At 38.6% G+C, this 13,619-nt stretch overlaps 1 protein-coding gene across 4 annotated transcripts in view; it reads left to right on the top strand.

The window, feature by feature from the left end:
* ATXN1 (ataxin 1) overlaps positions 1-13,619 on the top strand; it is a 379,017-nt gene that overhangs the window by 220,571 nt on the left and 144,827 nt on the right. For all 4 annotated transcript variants that reach the window (XM_073678801.1, XM_073678804.1, XM_073678803.1 and 1 more), the window contains exon 4: positions 8,333-8,390. The gene's annotated coding sequence lies outside the window, so the exon portion shown is untranslated. The remainder of the gene's footprint in view (positions 1-8,332; positions 8,391-13,619) is intronic.

The raw sequence follows: 13,619 nt of genomic DNA, 5'->3' as shown, positions 1-13,619 counted from the left end.
TGGCAGGCAATCCCTGCATGTTCATTGGCTCTGTAAATAGTGCCAAACATGCAGGGAGGAGACCCGAGCTCCCGCCGAGCAACCCCGGAAATACTCGGCGAGCGCCGAGCATCTCGAGCAGTGAGATGCTCGGGCGAGCACCGAGCAGTAGCGAGCATGCTCGCTCATCACTAATGTTTATCACAGAAGAAGGTGAGTGGGGAGATTTTGTGAGAGGCAGTGACCTCTCCACTTAAGTACATATTTAGGATGCCAGTACAGCATATTTTATTGGCAGTTTTTGGGTGCAAGGAAAAGACTGGGGGCAAACAAGAAGTCATAGGACATGTCTACAGAAAATATGTAGCCCTCTAGCCCCCTTTCAGAAAATCTTGGTCTCTGGCCACAGTTTTTTATAAAAACAAATCTATCAACACTTTACTCACCATCCCCAGGTCCAGCTCTGATACTGCGCCCATGGCAATAGCGCTGAGATCATGTCGACAACACGGCAGCCAATTACGGAGTTCAGCGGTTCTGATCGGGATGTTCCTTCTACATGGGCAGAGCCACTAAGCTCGCTGATTGGCTGGCGTTTTGTCGACATGATGGGAGTGTCACAGCCAATACTGGAAGCTGTGGCAGAGACTCAACTGTGAACCCAGGCATGGTGAGTAAAGGCGGTTTGATTTTTTATAACAAACTGAACCCCAGGACCAAGATTTTTTGAAAGGGGACAACCCCTTTAAATCAAAACCATACATTTCATGTTAAACTGCGTGGCAGATTTGAGTAAATGGCCGTGGTCAATTGATTGGTTTTCTGATTTGACAATAGACGACTACAGAGATTCTGACAACTTCAATTCACCCTATGCACCGTAAAAATTGCTTTGTATGTTGTGTATTGCTTAAGCTAAAAGATACAGCTCCATTACTAACGTACAGGTCTGTGTATTCTGCACACTGTATTTTGGTGAATCGTCATTTATAGTCCTAGACTAGTAAAAAAAAGAAAATTGGCTACAGCGTAACTACAGATATTTAAAGAATGGGAATTATCTGAGAGGTCTCCAGTTGTTATCCTGTTAAATGGATAGACAAAACAGTCTAGCCATTGTGTCGCAGTATCCATTGTTGTAACCTGCAATTGGACAATACTTGTAAATCATGGATTCCACTCCCTTATCCCTCTTAAAAAACTGAAATGCCGACTGTAGTGAAGCTTCATTTATTTTAATTGTGCAGTGTAAATGCCGCACATAATAGATACTGGTATTAACATTACATTTGACAAATTAAGAATGTTAATAAAAATATAGCAAGAATTCAACAGTGGACATCATCGATGGCACTCATCAATGGTGAAAATAGAATTGAGGGGGCCACAAATGGCATCACATTATGGTTGGTTTTATCACCAACAGAAGACCTAGTCGCCCTCTAAAATTATTCTTTCACCCCTGGCCTCATTCTTACACCCCTGTTGTAACAATACCGGGCTTATGGAGAAGGGATTCGCCACAGGTTTTTGCTAACCAGTAGAAAAACAGGGTGAGATCAAAGTCGTCTTGGAATTTTCTAAGTGCCCCATAGCAGCTACATGATCTGTCTCTATGATACCAACAGAATGTTATCGATCGGCTCTAAAACAATTGCTCATTCCTAAAGTTTAACCAATTAATTATTATTTTGGTTGAAAATGTCTATTTTAATCAATTGTAGATAAATGTCTATAGGCACTTTATTAAAGGTGGCTGGAAAGATGTGAAATAATTATTGAGTATTTCCATACTGACAGTATATCAGCAAGGCTAGGGTCAAACCAGTGTATTTTCTCTCATCTGAGAGAATCGGGCTGATTATGCTAATCACACTCTGATCAAATTTTAATCAAATTGTGATCATAGGGTGTTCCGATTTTCTCTGATAAGGACACGACAGGGAAAAAAAAATTATCCTATCTTCTCCATTCGGTCAGTTTATGGAAATCGGACTGCACTCACATGTCATTCGTGTGCAGTCTGATTTTTTTTCCACACACTTGTATAGCCGAGTGCGATCCAACTCTGGCACATTGCAATTTTTTTCCTTGGACTGGCTCCATCTGAGGTAAAAAGTGGACATGTTCATGACCCCATAAATTAACCTTGGTTCTAGTGCGATCTGATGCTTTGTCGGAATGAAAATAAGGTCATGTGCACGACCCTTATTACTGAAAATCCAGACTGAGATGCTGAAAAACATTGCCATATCTCTAGAGGGCATAGTTCTACTGATTATCCTATTGGAAGTGATTATTTTTTTTTACCATTTCTTCCTTTTTTCAACCTTGTTTTTATTTGATAGATTTTATAGCTTACTTTTAGCCAACAAGATGTGCCTAGGCTTTTCCATGATTTGTGTCTTTTCTGTGCCGGCACCATTGTGTGCGCTATAGCCGTAGGATAATGTGACTGTCTGTGAACTCTGTCTATACATTTGTGTTTTATCTCTGGGGGAGAAAATCAGTTTTTATGCTATATACTGCATAATTTTCCAAGCACCAAAGCAACAAATAATAATTCAGGATTTTGTTCTAAGAGTATTCACCAACGCTTTTAATGTGAAAAATGCCCTTTAATGCTGGATGCGCCTGTAGAGATGTAACCCGATTCTGAAGTACAAAGGGATGCTCCTGTACTGCAGAGTCCTCCTTATCGATTGGTGATATAACTGTCCTGTTGTATGGGATGATGTAATGCTCATCAAGTTACTAAGAAAGTGACCTTGAGGGAGATCAAATGGCTGTGCAGAAGAGGTAGATGAATGCTAACTAAGTTACCTTGTTCCTTGCTAAATTGCCTATATCCTAATCAGGCTTAAAGTAATCATAGGGGCTATCTATTCGTGAAACAGAAGCTTCTACATAAGTGCATCTAAAAGCTCAATATATTCAACGGCAATTCACACCCAGGCAAATGGATGGGTTTTTTTTTTCATTGAGTGATCATTTCATTTCCTGTTCTGGAAAATACTCCTACTCAAGGCTGCATTTCAGAAAAGAAATCTTGTACAGAGGAGTTTGTGGATACAAGACTGAATTCTTTATTATGGTTGCCAAGTTTCCCTAACTTCCAAAGGAAGGCAGACCCGGGTTTTCTGGAAATTCCTGGACATTTTAGTCCCTGACTTGTCCTTAGAAATAACTAATTGCAAAAAATAATACCTTTTTTTCTTTGTACTAGAATCAACTTTTGTAACGTACTTATGATCCCCATGTGTTTTTAAAGGATCCATTAATTATCAATATCATACTGGGTAATTCTTAGTTCAGTAGGACAGAATTTCCCATGGTAGGCTTACACATACAAGCTCAGGAACAAAGACTTCCTGCAGTGGATCTTAAAATATTTATACTGTACAGTACAAGATGTGTCTGTCCATCTGTGATGTAAAGCATATATGGTAAAACTATTTGCTGGGTGGAAAACTTACCAGATGCAAAAAAATACTAAATAAAATAAACATGTATCATGTGTAGCTTTAAGGTCCATAAGCAAAGATCTGATTTCCATCTGTTGACTCGTTTCCGTCATGACAATCATCCTTCTTATATTATCTTTATATTTTTTCATTTACAGTTATCAATATCATTTTCAGAAACCTGTGACCTATAACAATAATTGACCCATGAATCACTTCAAGGCGTATTCACGACCATCGTTTTTTGCAAAGTTCTCTTCACAGCAACAAATAAAAGGATCAGGCCCCCATTCTAGTGTGATAGGTGATAAATGCTTTCTATGAAAAAAAAGCCCTTAAGGGAAACTAATGACCCAGGTTTTTGTTTTACATGTATTTTTTTTTAAAAAATAGTTAACACAGATTTTTTTTTAAATATCTAAATCCGTATTAAAAATACAGATTTTCACATTGGCCACCGGGGCTTTTTTGAACGCTAACTTCTTGTTGTTTCAGGAAACAACACGTGTACATTGCCACAATGGTTGGATCCCGACTCTATCTTTTCAATAGAGGTGTTACCGGTCATTGTAATCCTGCAATCCTGCCTCTGATAATATGGAACCTTGCTGTAAACTTTTCCTGAAAGGACGAGAAGTATGGGTCTACAAAAGCCTCAGTGGCGAGTGTAAAAATTGCAGGATTACTATATATATACAGTACAGACCAAAAGTTTGGACACACCTTCTCATTTAAAGATTTTTCTGTATTTTCATGACTATGAAAATTGTACATTCACACTGAAGGCATCAAAACTATGAATTAACACATGTGGAATTATATACTTAAAAAAGTGTGAAACAACTGAAAATATGTCTTATATTCTAGGTTCTTCAAAGTAGCCACCTTTTGCTTTGATGACTGCTTTGCACACTCTTGGCATTCTCTTGATGAGCTTCAAGAGGTAGTCACCGGAAATGGTTTTCACTTCACAGGTGTGCCCTGTCAGGTTTAATAAGTGGGATGTCTTGCCTTATAAATGGGGTTGGGACCATCAGTTGTGTTGTGCATAAGTCAGGTGGATACACAGCTGATAGTCCTACTGAATAGACTGTTAGAATTTGTATTAAGGCAAGAAAAAAGCAGCTAAGTAAAGAAAAGCGAGTGGCCATCATTACTTTAAGAAATGAAGGTCAGTCAGTCCGAAAAATTGAGAAAACTTTGAAAGTGTCCCCAAGTGCAGTTGCAAAAACCATCAAGCGCTACAAAGAAACTGGCTCACATGAGGACCGCCCCAGGAAAGGAACACCAAGAGTCACCTCTGCTTCTGAGGATAAGTTTATCCGTGTCACTAGCCTCAGAAATCGCAGGTTAACAGCAGCTCAGATTAGAGACCAGGTCAATGCCACACAGAGTTCTAGCAGCTGACACATCTCTTCAACAACTGTTAAGAGGAGACTTTGTGCAGCAGGCCTTTATGGTAAAATAGCTGCTAGGAAACCACTGCTAAGGACAGGCAACAAGCAAAAGAGACTTGTTTGGGCTAAAGAACACAAGGAATGGACATTAGACCAGTGGAAATCTGTGCTTTGGTCTGATGAGTCCAAATTTGAGATCTTTGGTTCCAACCACCGTGTCTTTGTGCGACGCAGAAAAGGTGAACGGATGGACTCTACATGCCTGGTTCCCACCGTGAAGCATTGAGGAGGAGGTGTGATGGTGTGGGGGTGCTTTGCTGGTGACACTGTTGGGGATTTATTTAAAATTGAAGGCATACTGAACCAGCATGGCTCCCACAGCATCTTGCAGCGGCATGCTATTTCATCCGGTTTGCGTTTAGGTGGACCATCATTTATTTTTCAACAGGACAGTGACCACAAACACACATCCAGGCTGTGTAAGGGCTATTTGACCAAGAAGGAGAGTGATGGGGTGCTACGCGAGATGACCTGGCCTCCACAGTCACCAGACCTGAACCCAATCGAGATGGTTTGGGGTGAGCTGGACCGCAGAGTGAAGGCAAAAGGGCCAACAAGTGCTAAGCATCTCTGGGAACTCCTTCAAGATTGTTGGAAGACCATTTCCAGTGACTACCTCTTGAAGCTCATCAAGAGAATGCCAAGAGTGTGTAAAGCAGTCATCAAAGCAAAAGGTGGCTACTTTGAAGAACCTAGAATATAAGACATATTTTCAGTTGTTTCACACTTTTTTGTTAAGTATATAATTCCACATGTGTTAATTCATAGTTTTGATGCCTTCAGTGTGAATGTACAATCTTCATAGTCATGAAAATACTGAAAAATCTTTAAATGAGAAGGTGTGTCCAAACTTTTGGTCTGTACTGTATATATATATATATTTATTTAATAAAAGTAGTGATATGAAAAAAAATGATTGGTTAAAATGTTCTAAAGCTACATGTAAAACAGAAAACCTTATTTAATCAATAGTTCATTTTTTGATAATAGCTTTCCTTTAAAGGAAATCTGTCAGCAGGTTTATGCTATGTTATCCGACAGCAGCATGAGGTAAAGGATAGAGGCCCTCATTTCCAGGGCTGTGGAGTTGTTAAGCCAAACCTCCGACTCCAACTCCTCAATTTCCATGACACTGACTCCAACTCCAGCTCCACGACTCTGACTCCCTCATACATGGCTCATGTTTCAGTGATAAATTTACTGTAGCACAGATTAATGTCAGGTAAAAGTAGACCCTTAGATCAGGAATAGGACAGACATTTATAGGACATTTCATAACTTTTCCAAATTCTTATGAAAAAATATTCCCCACAAACTGCATTGAACTACTGTACCCAATGTATTATATATTTTAGGAGTCAGAGTCGGTACATTTTATACCGACTCCGACTCCAATTCCACCAAAATAGGCTCCGGCTCCGACTCCACAGCCCTGCTGATTTCAGCGATGTATCTGTCACGCAAGGTGTGGGAAACACTAAGTGCAACACGAAGGGAAGAGGGGGAGGAAGCCCAAACAGTAGGGAAAGGGGGGGAGTGGAGACCAATAGGCAGATCTAATAACACCCTGCCTACCCTACCGTCCCTATATAGGTTCCACCCCTATCGCCGAGCAGGAATCTAAGCCCTGGATGTCCCTAGAGCTTGGCCCTAGATAGGGAGGGGGAGGGGTGAGCACTGGTCACGCTCTACTACAAACTAAAGACAACAAGGTAGACAAACAAAAGGGATAAACTTAGCTTAAGGAGACACCAAAGGAGTTACGCCAACTGTCCTCCAAGGGCACCAGAGAAGAAGCTAGTCGACTGCTAGTGCTCCAAGCCTACACAAAGGTACATAGAAGTATCACCGGTGATTTCCTGGAGCAAACTGAGTGTTTTTAATTCCCAGGCAAGGGTGTGTCAATCAGCAGCAGGAGGGAGGTCGCCGCTGGGTTCAAAAGGAAGAAGGATTAGGAAGGCGTGTATAATGACAAGTGCAGTGACCTTATACAGCCAGATCCAGGGCGACTGTCTATTACACCTGACACACCCGTGACAGTATCACTTAGTATACTGAGTGAAGCAGTTATGATAGTCAGTTTTCTCTGTTGTAGATCTAACGCAGCTGTGATGTTGAGCACTGTGTAATCCCACCCACATCACTGATTAGCAGCCTTCTATGTATGTTGTATAGTGACAAGCCTATCATTTTCCAGCAAGAAGTACTGCAGCAGCTGTCTGAAAGTACAGTTTCCTCTCATTTGGTTGCACCCATTTTGCACTGTTTTTGTATATATCTAAAATGTCAGTGAATTTTTTTAAGAGTTCACTCTGGGTGTAATGCCTCCAGTCTGACAGAGCCTGTGCAAAACTAAAAGTATAGCTTTCGAACACTTAGGCTACATTCCCACCATGAGCTTTTGTTGAGTTTTTGATGTTGCAGAATTTCTGCACCATTTTTACACCCCTTAAGTAAACTGGTTACTTTAATTTTTTTGTAAATATGCAGCGTCAAAAACTCATCGTGGGAACGTTGCCTTGTAATCTATTAAAATTGTTTGTGGCCCAAAGCTCTGACCATATGACCAATGAAGAGTTCTATGAACAGGGCTATGGTTGTGAGCTATGATTGTAGGAATTTATGGAGGCTTTTCTAAATTGTAAGTGGGAACCAAACTTCTGTTTAGGTATACAAAAAGAATCAGACTTTTTCCATTGAATATCATTGTGAATCTATTATATGTTATGGGTCCTATTTTATGGTTATTGAACAGAGGTATGCCTTATAAGAGCAGAGCAGCATATGTGATCTTATAAGGAGGGTGAACTTTGATAGTGAGTGGCTTTGGAAACATAAAGTAACAGGAATTACTGTGCTCTGCAACTTCGTAAACCAGTACAGGGTTTATGAAAATAGCTGGAAAAAATGTCAGCTTTGTGGAGCATGTCACTTTCACATTATCCAGAGTTGTGCATTATGCAGAACCGTACATGACACCTATGGTGACCCAGTTATTCTAATTTGCTGGATTTCAATTGTCCAGAAAATAAGCACACAAAGGGCGTCTACAATATAAATATATAATATATTCTTTGTTTTTGGCAGAAAAAAAACACACAAATAGTGTAGTTAGATACCAGGCAATGTTTCTTTAGGTACTTTAATCTGCTTTCTTAACCTATTTAGGAAGCTTATTGATCTAAGTACTTACAGGCCACAGCCGGGGATGTCCGTTATGGATAAAGAGCTCAAGAACTCATTGAGAATTATGTTGCTTGGAATCTGCAGTCTCATCAATTATAATTTTATCAATTTTTTTTTTTTTTTTTTACCATGAAATGCATCTATGAGCAGTGCTATATAAGAAATTATTCTAAACATAGTGTATCAGATATGTTACAAGTGTGTACTGGGCTGTAAGATCTCACATTATTTTGTCTTTTGTTTTAGTTTTATGAAGAAGCTGGAACTTCCTCTATCTGAGACACGGAAACAGATTCTCTAATAGGTAAGGAATAATCATGAAAAATCTTCAGATGATTGCCAATTTAAATTTGCAGAGTTTGTTTTTTTAACCTCTTAGTGACCGAGCTAATTTTGACCTTAATGACCAGGCCAAATTTTAGAATTCTGACCACTCTCACTTTATGAGGTAATAACTCTGGAACGCTTCAACAGATCCTATTGATTCTGTGATTGTGTTTCGTGACATATTGTACTTCACAATAGTGGTAAATTTCGTTCGATATGTTTTGCGTTTATTTGTGAAAATATCGCAATTTCGGCAAGCATTTTTAAAAAAACGCTCTATTTTCAAACTTTCAATCTTTATATCCTTAAACCAGTTAGTCATGCTGTACAAGATAATTAATAAATACCATTTTCCCATATGCCTACTTTACATCTGCATCACTTTTCAAACGTCATTTTATTTTGTTAGGATGTTAGAGGGGTTTAAAGCTTAGCAGCAATTTCTCATTTTTTTCAACAAATTGACAAAACCTGTTTCTTTGGGACCTATTCAGGTTTAAATGGACCTTGAGGGGCCTATATATTGGAAACTCTCCAAAAGTGATACCATTTTAAAAATCACACCCTTCAAATCCTTTAAAACTGTTGTCAGGAAATGTTTTAACCCTGCAAATGCTGGACAGAAAAATGTAAAGTGCAATGAAACAAAAATACATTTAAATTTTACCTCTAAAACGTTGCTTTAGCCCCAATTTTGTCACTTTTGCATGAGGTAACATTAAAAAGTGAACCCAGCAGTTTGTTACCGACTATATTACGAGCTCGGTGATACCCCACATGTAGTGAAAAAGTTCTCTTTTGACAAATGACAGGGCTTGGAATGGAAGGAGCAATATTTGATTTTTGGCTCCAACACAAATTTGGCTGCAAGAGATTGCAAGCACCATATTACATTTGCAAGGCACCTAAGGTGCCTAAATAACAGAATAAATGACCCCTCAGCGATTTTATCCAGGGGTATAATAAGCATTTTGAACCTACAGGTCCTACACAGAATTTGATATCATTAGGTCGTCATAATGAAAATGTTGTTATATCGTCATTTTTTTAGTAACTTTTGAAAAAACTCTAATGTGAAGCCTAACCCCAAACCTAAAAGGTGCACTGCCCAAGTGCTTCCATATTTACTAACTATTGAGCTTTTAATCATTGTGATAGGGTCTGTGATCAAAAGTCAGGAACCAATAGAAAGAATTCCTGCAGTTTCTTGGTGCTAGCCGGCAGATCTTGGCGGGCGCACTGCGCATGTGCCCGCCATTTTGCTTCAGGAGCAGGAGGAGGGCCGGGGGATGGCAGTTTCAGTACTTAGGTATCGTGGGGGTCCTGTGGATATCCTTTCTCTCTCTTCTGCCATGTTAGATCTTGTCAGAGGAGAGAGAAATGATTTTTACACCGAATCTCTTTTTTTTTTTTACGTGATCGTCATTTGTCATTGAACAACGGCGATCACGTGATTGGGGACCGAAAAAACTGACCTGATCGTGTTCTCCAGGGTCTCTTATACCCCCAGTAGCTGAAACTCTGGAGATTTTCTGACTCTGGGGGGCGCTATTCTCTTATTTCCAATCTCCTTTTTTATGCGTATCGGCGGTCGTTAAGGGGTTAAAACTCCCGTGAGAGAGGTATAATGAACAAATCAGCGAATAAAGTGTATGAAAAATAACACAGCATCAAATTTATCATGTAAAAGTGCAAATAAAAGAAAAATGTTAATCAAATAAATTCCAGTCTAGGGACAATAAATAGAGGACAGCACGGTGGCTCAGTAGTTAGCACTGCAGCCTTGCAGCGCTGTGGTCCGGTGGTCAAATCCCACCAAGGACAACATCTGCATGGAGTTTGTATGTTCTCCCCGTGTTTGCATGGGTTTTGTTCAATGTTTTCCGGTTTCCTCCCACACTTCAAAGACATACTGACAGGGAGCTTAAATTGTGAGCCCCAGTGGGGACAGCAATTATGATGTCTGTAACACGCTGCATAATATGATAGTGCTATATAAAAAAAATGCACAATAAATAATAATAAATAAGGATTGGATAAACAATAAGATCCCTGTAAGGTACAGAAAGAGACTCACGCGTATCGCCGACTTTTGGCTTACTCAGGGGGTGAAGTTAATGTAAATGCATCAGTGTTTTATATTATTGAACGTAAATGCAAAGCAAAATACATGGAAAGAGCAAAATGTATAATATGGGGTCCCATATATCCTACCCATTGCTCCAGGTCTTCGTTATAGTTGAGACTCCATAAAGACTCAATTTTTTTGTAGGATATCTTCTTATATTCCCTGGGAGGGGGTCTATTGTTTCTTATTTGAGCTAAAACTGTTCTTTCTATTGTGGCACATTGTATTGTGCAGATTTTAATTGGTTTTAATTTGTCTGCAACTGGTGGCGTTTTTGTATCTTTTACACGATTTTCAATAAAGGTATTGATTTTGCTTTTTGGAAGTGCCTTTTTTCTGCTTTGTTCCTTTTTTTCCTAAAACATTTATTACCTCTTACTATGCATTGTGCAGTCCCAATTATCATGGTGGTGTCTGCTTCCTATAAATTATTTCCACTATATGTCAAAGTTGTCTCTGTGCTCCTGTAAGAAAAAGCAGCAGTGGACACAAGGGGTGAAATTTTGCACCCCTCTAAAATTTGGTGCCAAATGTAACCTCGCCATGCTACACCAGGGATGTATTGTTATTATATTAGTTGGGTATATCTATTACCCAGTGATCCAATTACTCCTTTACAGCACTAACCACCTTATTGCAATCTGGTTTCCTATTGAGGCCAATTTTTGTGTCTAATAGTGCTGGTTGTCTACGTGTATGAATTGTTGTACCGATCATCATGTTTTTAAATATATACTACCCATTACAAATCATGTTTAAAAATTAATAGCTCTTCCCTCTGGTGATGCCACTGTAAGGTCAAGTAACTAATTTTTAACCTTGTTTCATTACTTTAATAAATGTTTTTAATTTAGTAAAATTGTCGTTACTTAAATTTTTTGCCTGTAAAATTGTAGGAGTGTCTTACAATACATGCAGTAACAATAGAGAAAAATGGCACAAAAATACCAAGGATGAACACTTCAGCAGTTTTTTTTGCAAACTATTATAAACTCACAGGGGCATTTAACAATGCTGGTTGTGAAATAAATAATGAGATATACACTATGTTTGTAAATTTTCAATCGTATTATTTCCCTTACCTTAATTTTTCACTGTTAACACATTCTCATACCTTCTTAAAATTCTTCTTGGCCCCTTAATTTTTTTCCAATAAGAATCATATTTAAGCAAGAGTGAGCAAGAATCCTCAGATAAATCAGCAAGACATCAGAGGCAACATCAAAAAATCTTGGGATGTATACATGTACCGCATACTCTTTTCACATGAATACTAAAGGTAATATAAAGATAAGGAATGATACATGAAGCATATGATAATGCACATCTGACAGCCATCAGTTTACAATGCCATACTTCCATTAAAAGTTGGTTATAAGGAAAAGTATTAATGTAAATTCTAATTTCAGTTTTTGTTGAGGGAAGGGGGGCAAGTGTACCTCTTTGCCAAGGGGTTTGCCTACTTCTTTCTCAATTTAGGGAACAGTAAAATATGAATATGCTAAATCTCTGGGTTTGCGGCTAACAGTAAAACCTCAGTATTAATTCTAACTTGCTTCCTCTTTGGATTTATTCCCTACATTAGTTTAAAATTTTATGTTTGTTTCTACTGAAATGTAGTTTTCTGACCTTAGGCTAAGTAGGTAGACGGATATTGCCCAGTTTCGGGGGAAAAATATGATGTACCAATAAAAAAAGGCAAAGGATGACATAATGATCTGCATGAGAATGGATAAAATAGTGAAAAATCTGCAGCTTTCATTCTTTCTGACATTCGAGTGCTGAAGATTTTATGATAAGCCTGGTTTCGCGCCGCTATATTTTACCATCTGTGTTCCAAAAATGCATGTTCTATTGTGTCCATATTACTGCAATTATTCTCCCCATATTCTCACCATTACCACTATACAGAGCAAGAGAAAATACCTATAACTCCATAATACAGCAACAGAAAGTTATAGGCCTCAATCAGACGTCCATTTTTCTCACATATGAAAAAAACGGACAAATTATTTTAGTCATACTTTGATCAGATTTTCATCCGAACGTCATCCGTTGTTCTTCTACATGGAGAAAAAAAAAAGATTCTCCATCTTCTACTATGTGACAGTCCATGAAAATTGGATCACAAATGGATGGCATTTTTTACGAACCCATAAACTTGCATTACCAATTTTGATCTGCCTTTTGGATTAAAATCGGACATGTCTCCACGATTTAACATGTGAATGGCCCCATAGACTATCACAGGAACGAGTGCTATCTGTGAAAATCACATATAGCACTTGTAAGCCGAAAACGGATGTCTGAATGATCCTTAGGTTAGGTTCCCACAATGAGTTTTTGGTGCGCATAAAATGTAGCGTCTTACAGTTCCAACAAAGTGGATGGGATTTATAGGAATCTCACGTCCACTGTAGTTTGTTTTTTTTTGCAGTGAAAACTGACCTGCGGTGCGTTTTTGAAAACTACATGTCAATTGCTCTTGCTGTAAATAACTGTTTTATTTGCCTGATTTTCCCTAATAGATTTGAATGAGATAAGGAAAATTTGCAGATATAAAATGCATATTCGCTTTTAGTGCGTTTCCGCAGTGGAAATGCAGTAAAAATGCATGTAATCTGCGCATGACTTGATCAATACAGTTTTATCAAAAAGTGTTCAAAACAAAGCAGCTCTGTTTAAAACATGATATACCAAAAGGAGACAAAAACCATAGCTGAAAAGATGTGATAAAAGCATGTAGCATGCAAAAAAAGCAAAGGCATATAAAAAACACACTCAAAAGTGCAATGAAAACCCAAAAGTAACCTACTTTAGTTAATTGGTGCACAAATGCTGCAGAAAATCTGCAGGCTCAAAAACTCACCAAATACTCATCTGGGAACTTAGGCTTGGATTATTCTGAAGCCTCGCCTCTGCCATGTGCATGAATCCTTATTGTTCTCAACCCAGGAACTGAATGATTGAAGGGGCGACATCCTTACATGGAATTCAGTATTAGTTAAATCTTTGCCTAAGGTTTTTTGCCGGCTCTTCTTTGTTTCAACAGACTCGAAATTATAAGGTTTCAATTTT

Source organism: Phyllobates terribilis, unplaced genomic scaffold, assembly GCF_046119375.1.
Source record: "Phyllobates terribilis strain yellow unplaced genomic scaffold, ASM4611937v1 Scaffold_4__5_contigs__length_816908805, whole genome shotgun sequence".
Taxonomy (NCBI): domain Eukaryota; kingdom Metazoa; phylum Chordata; class Amphibia; order Anura; family Dendrobatidae; genus Phyllobates; species Phyllobates terribilis.
This window is presented reverse-complemented; position numbering and strand designations above follow the sequence as displayed.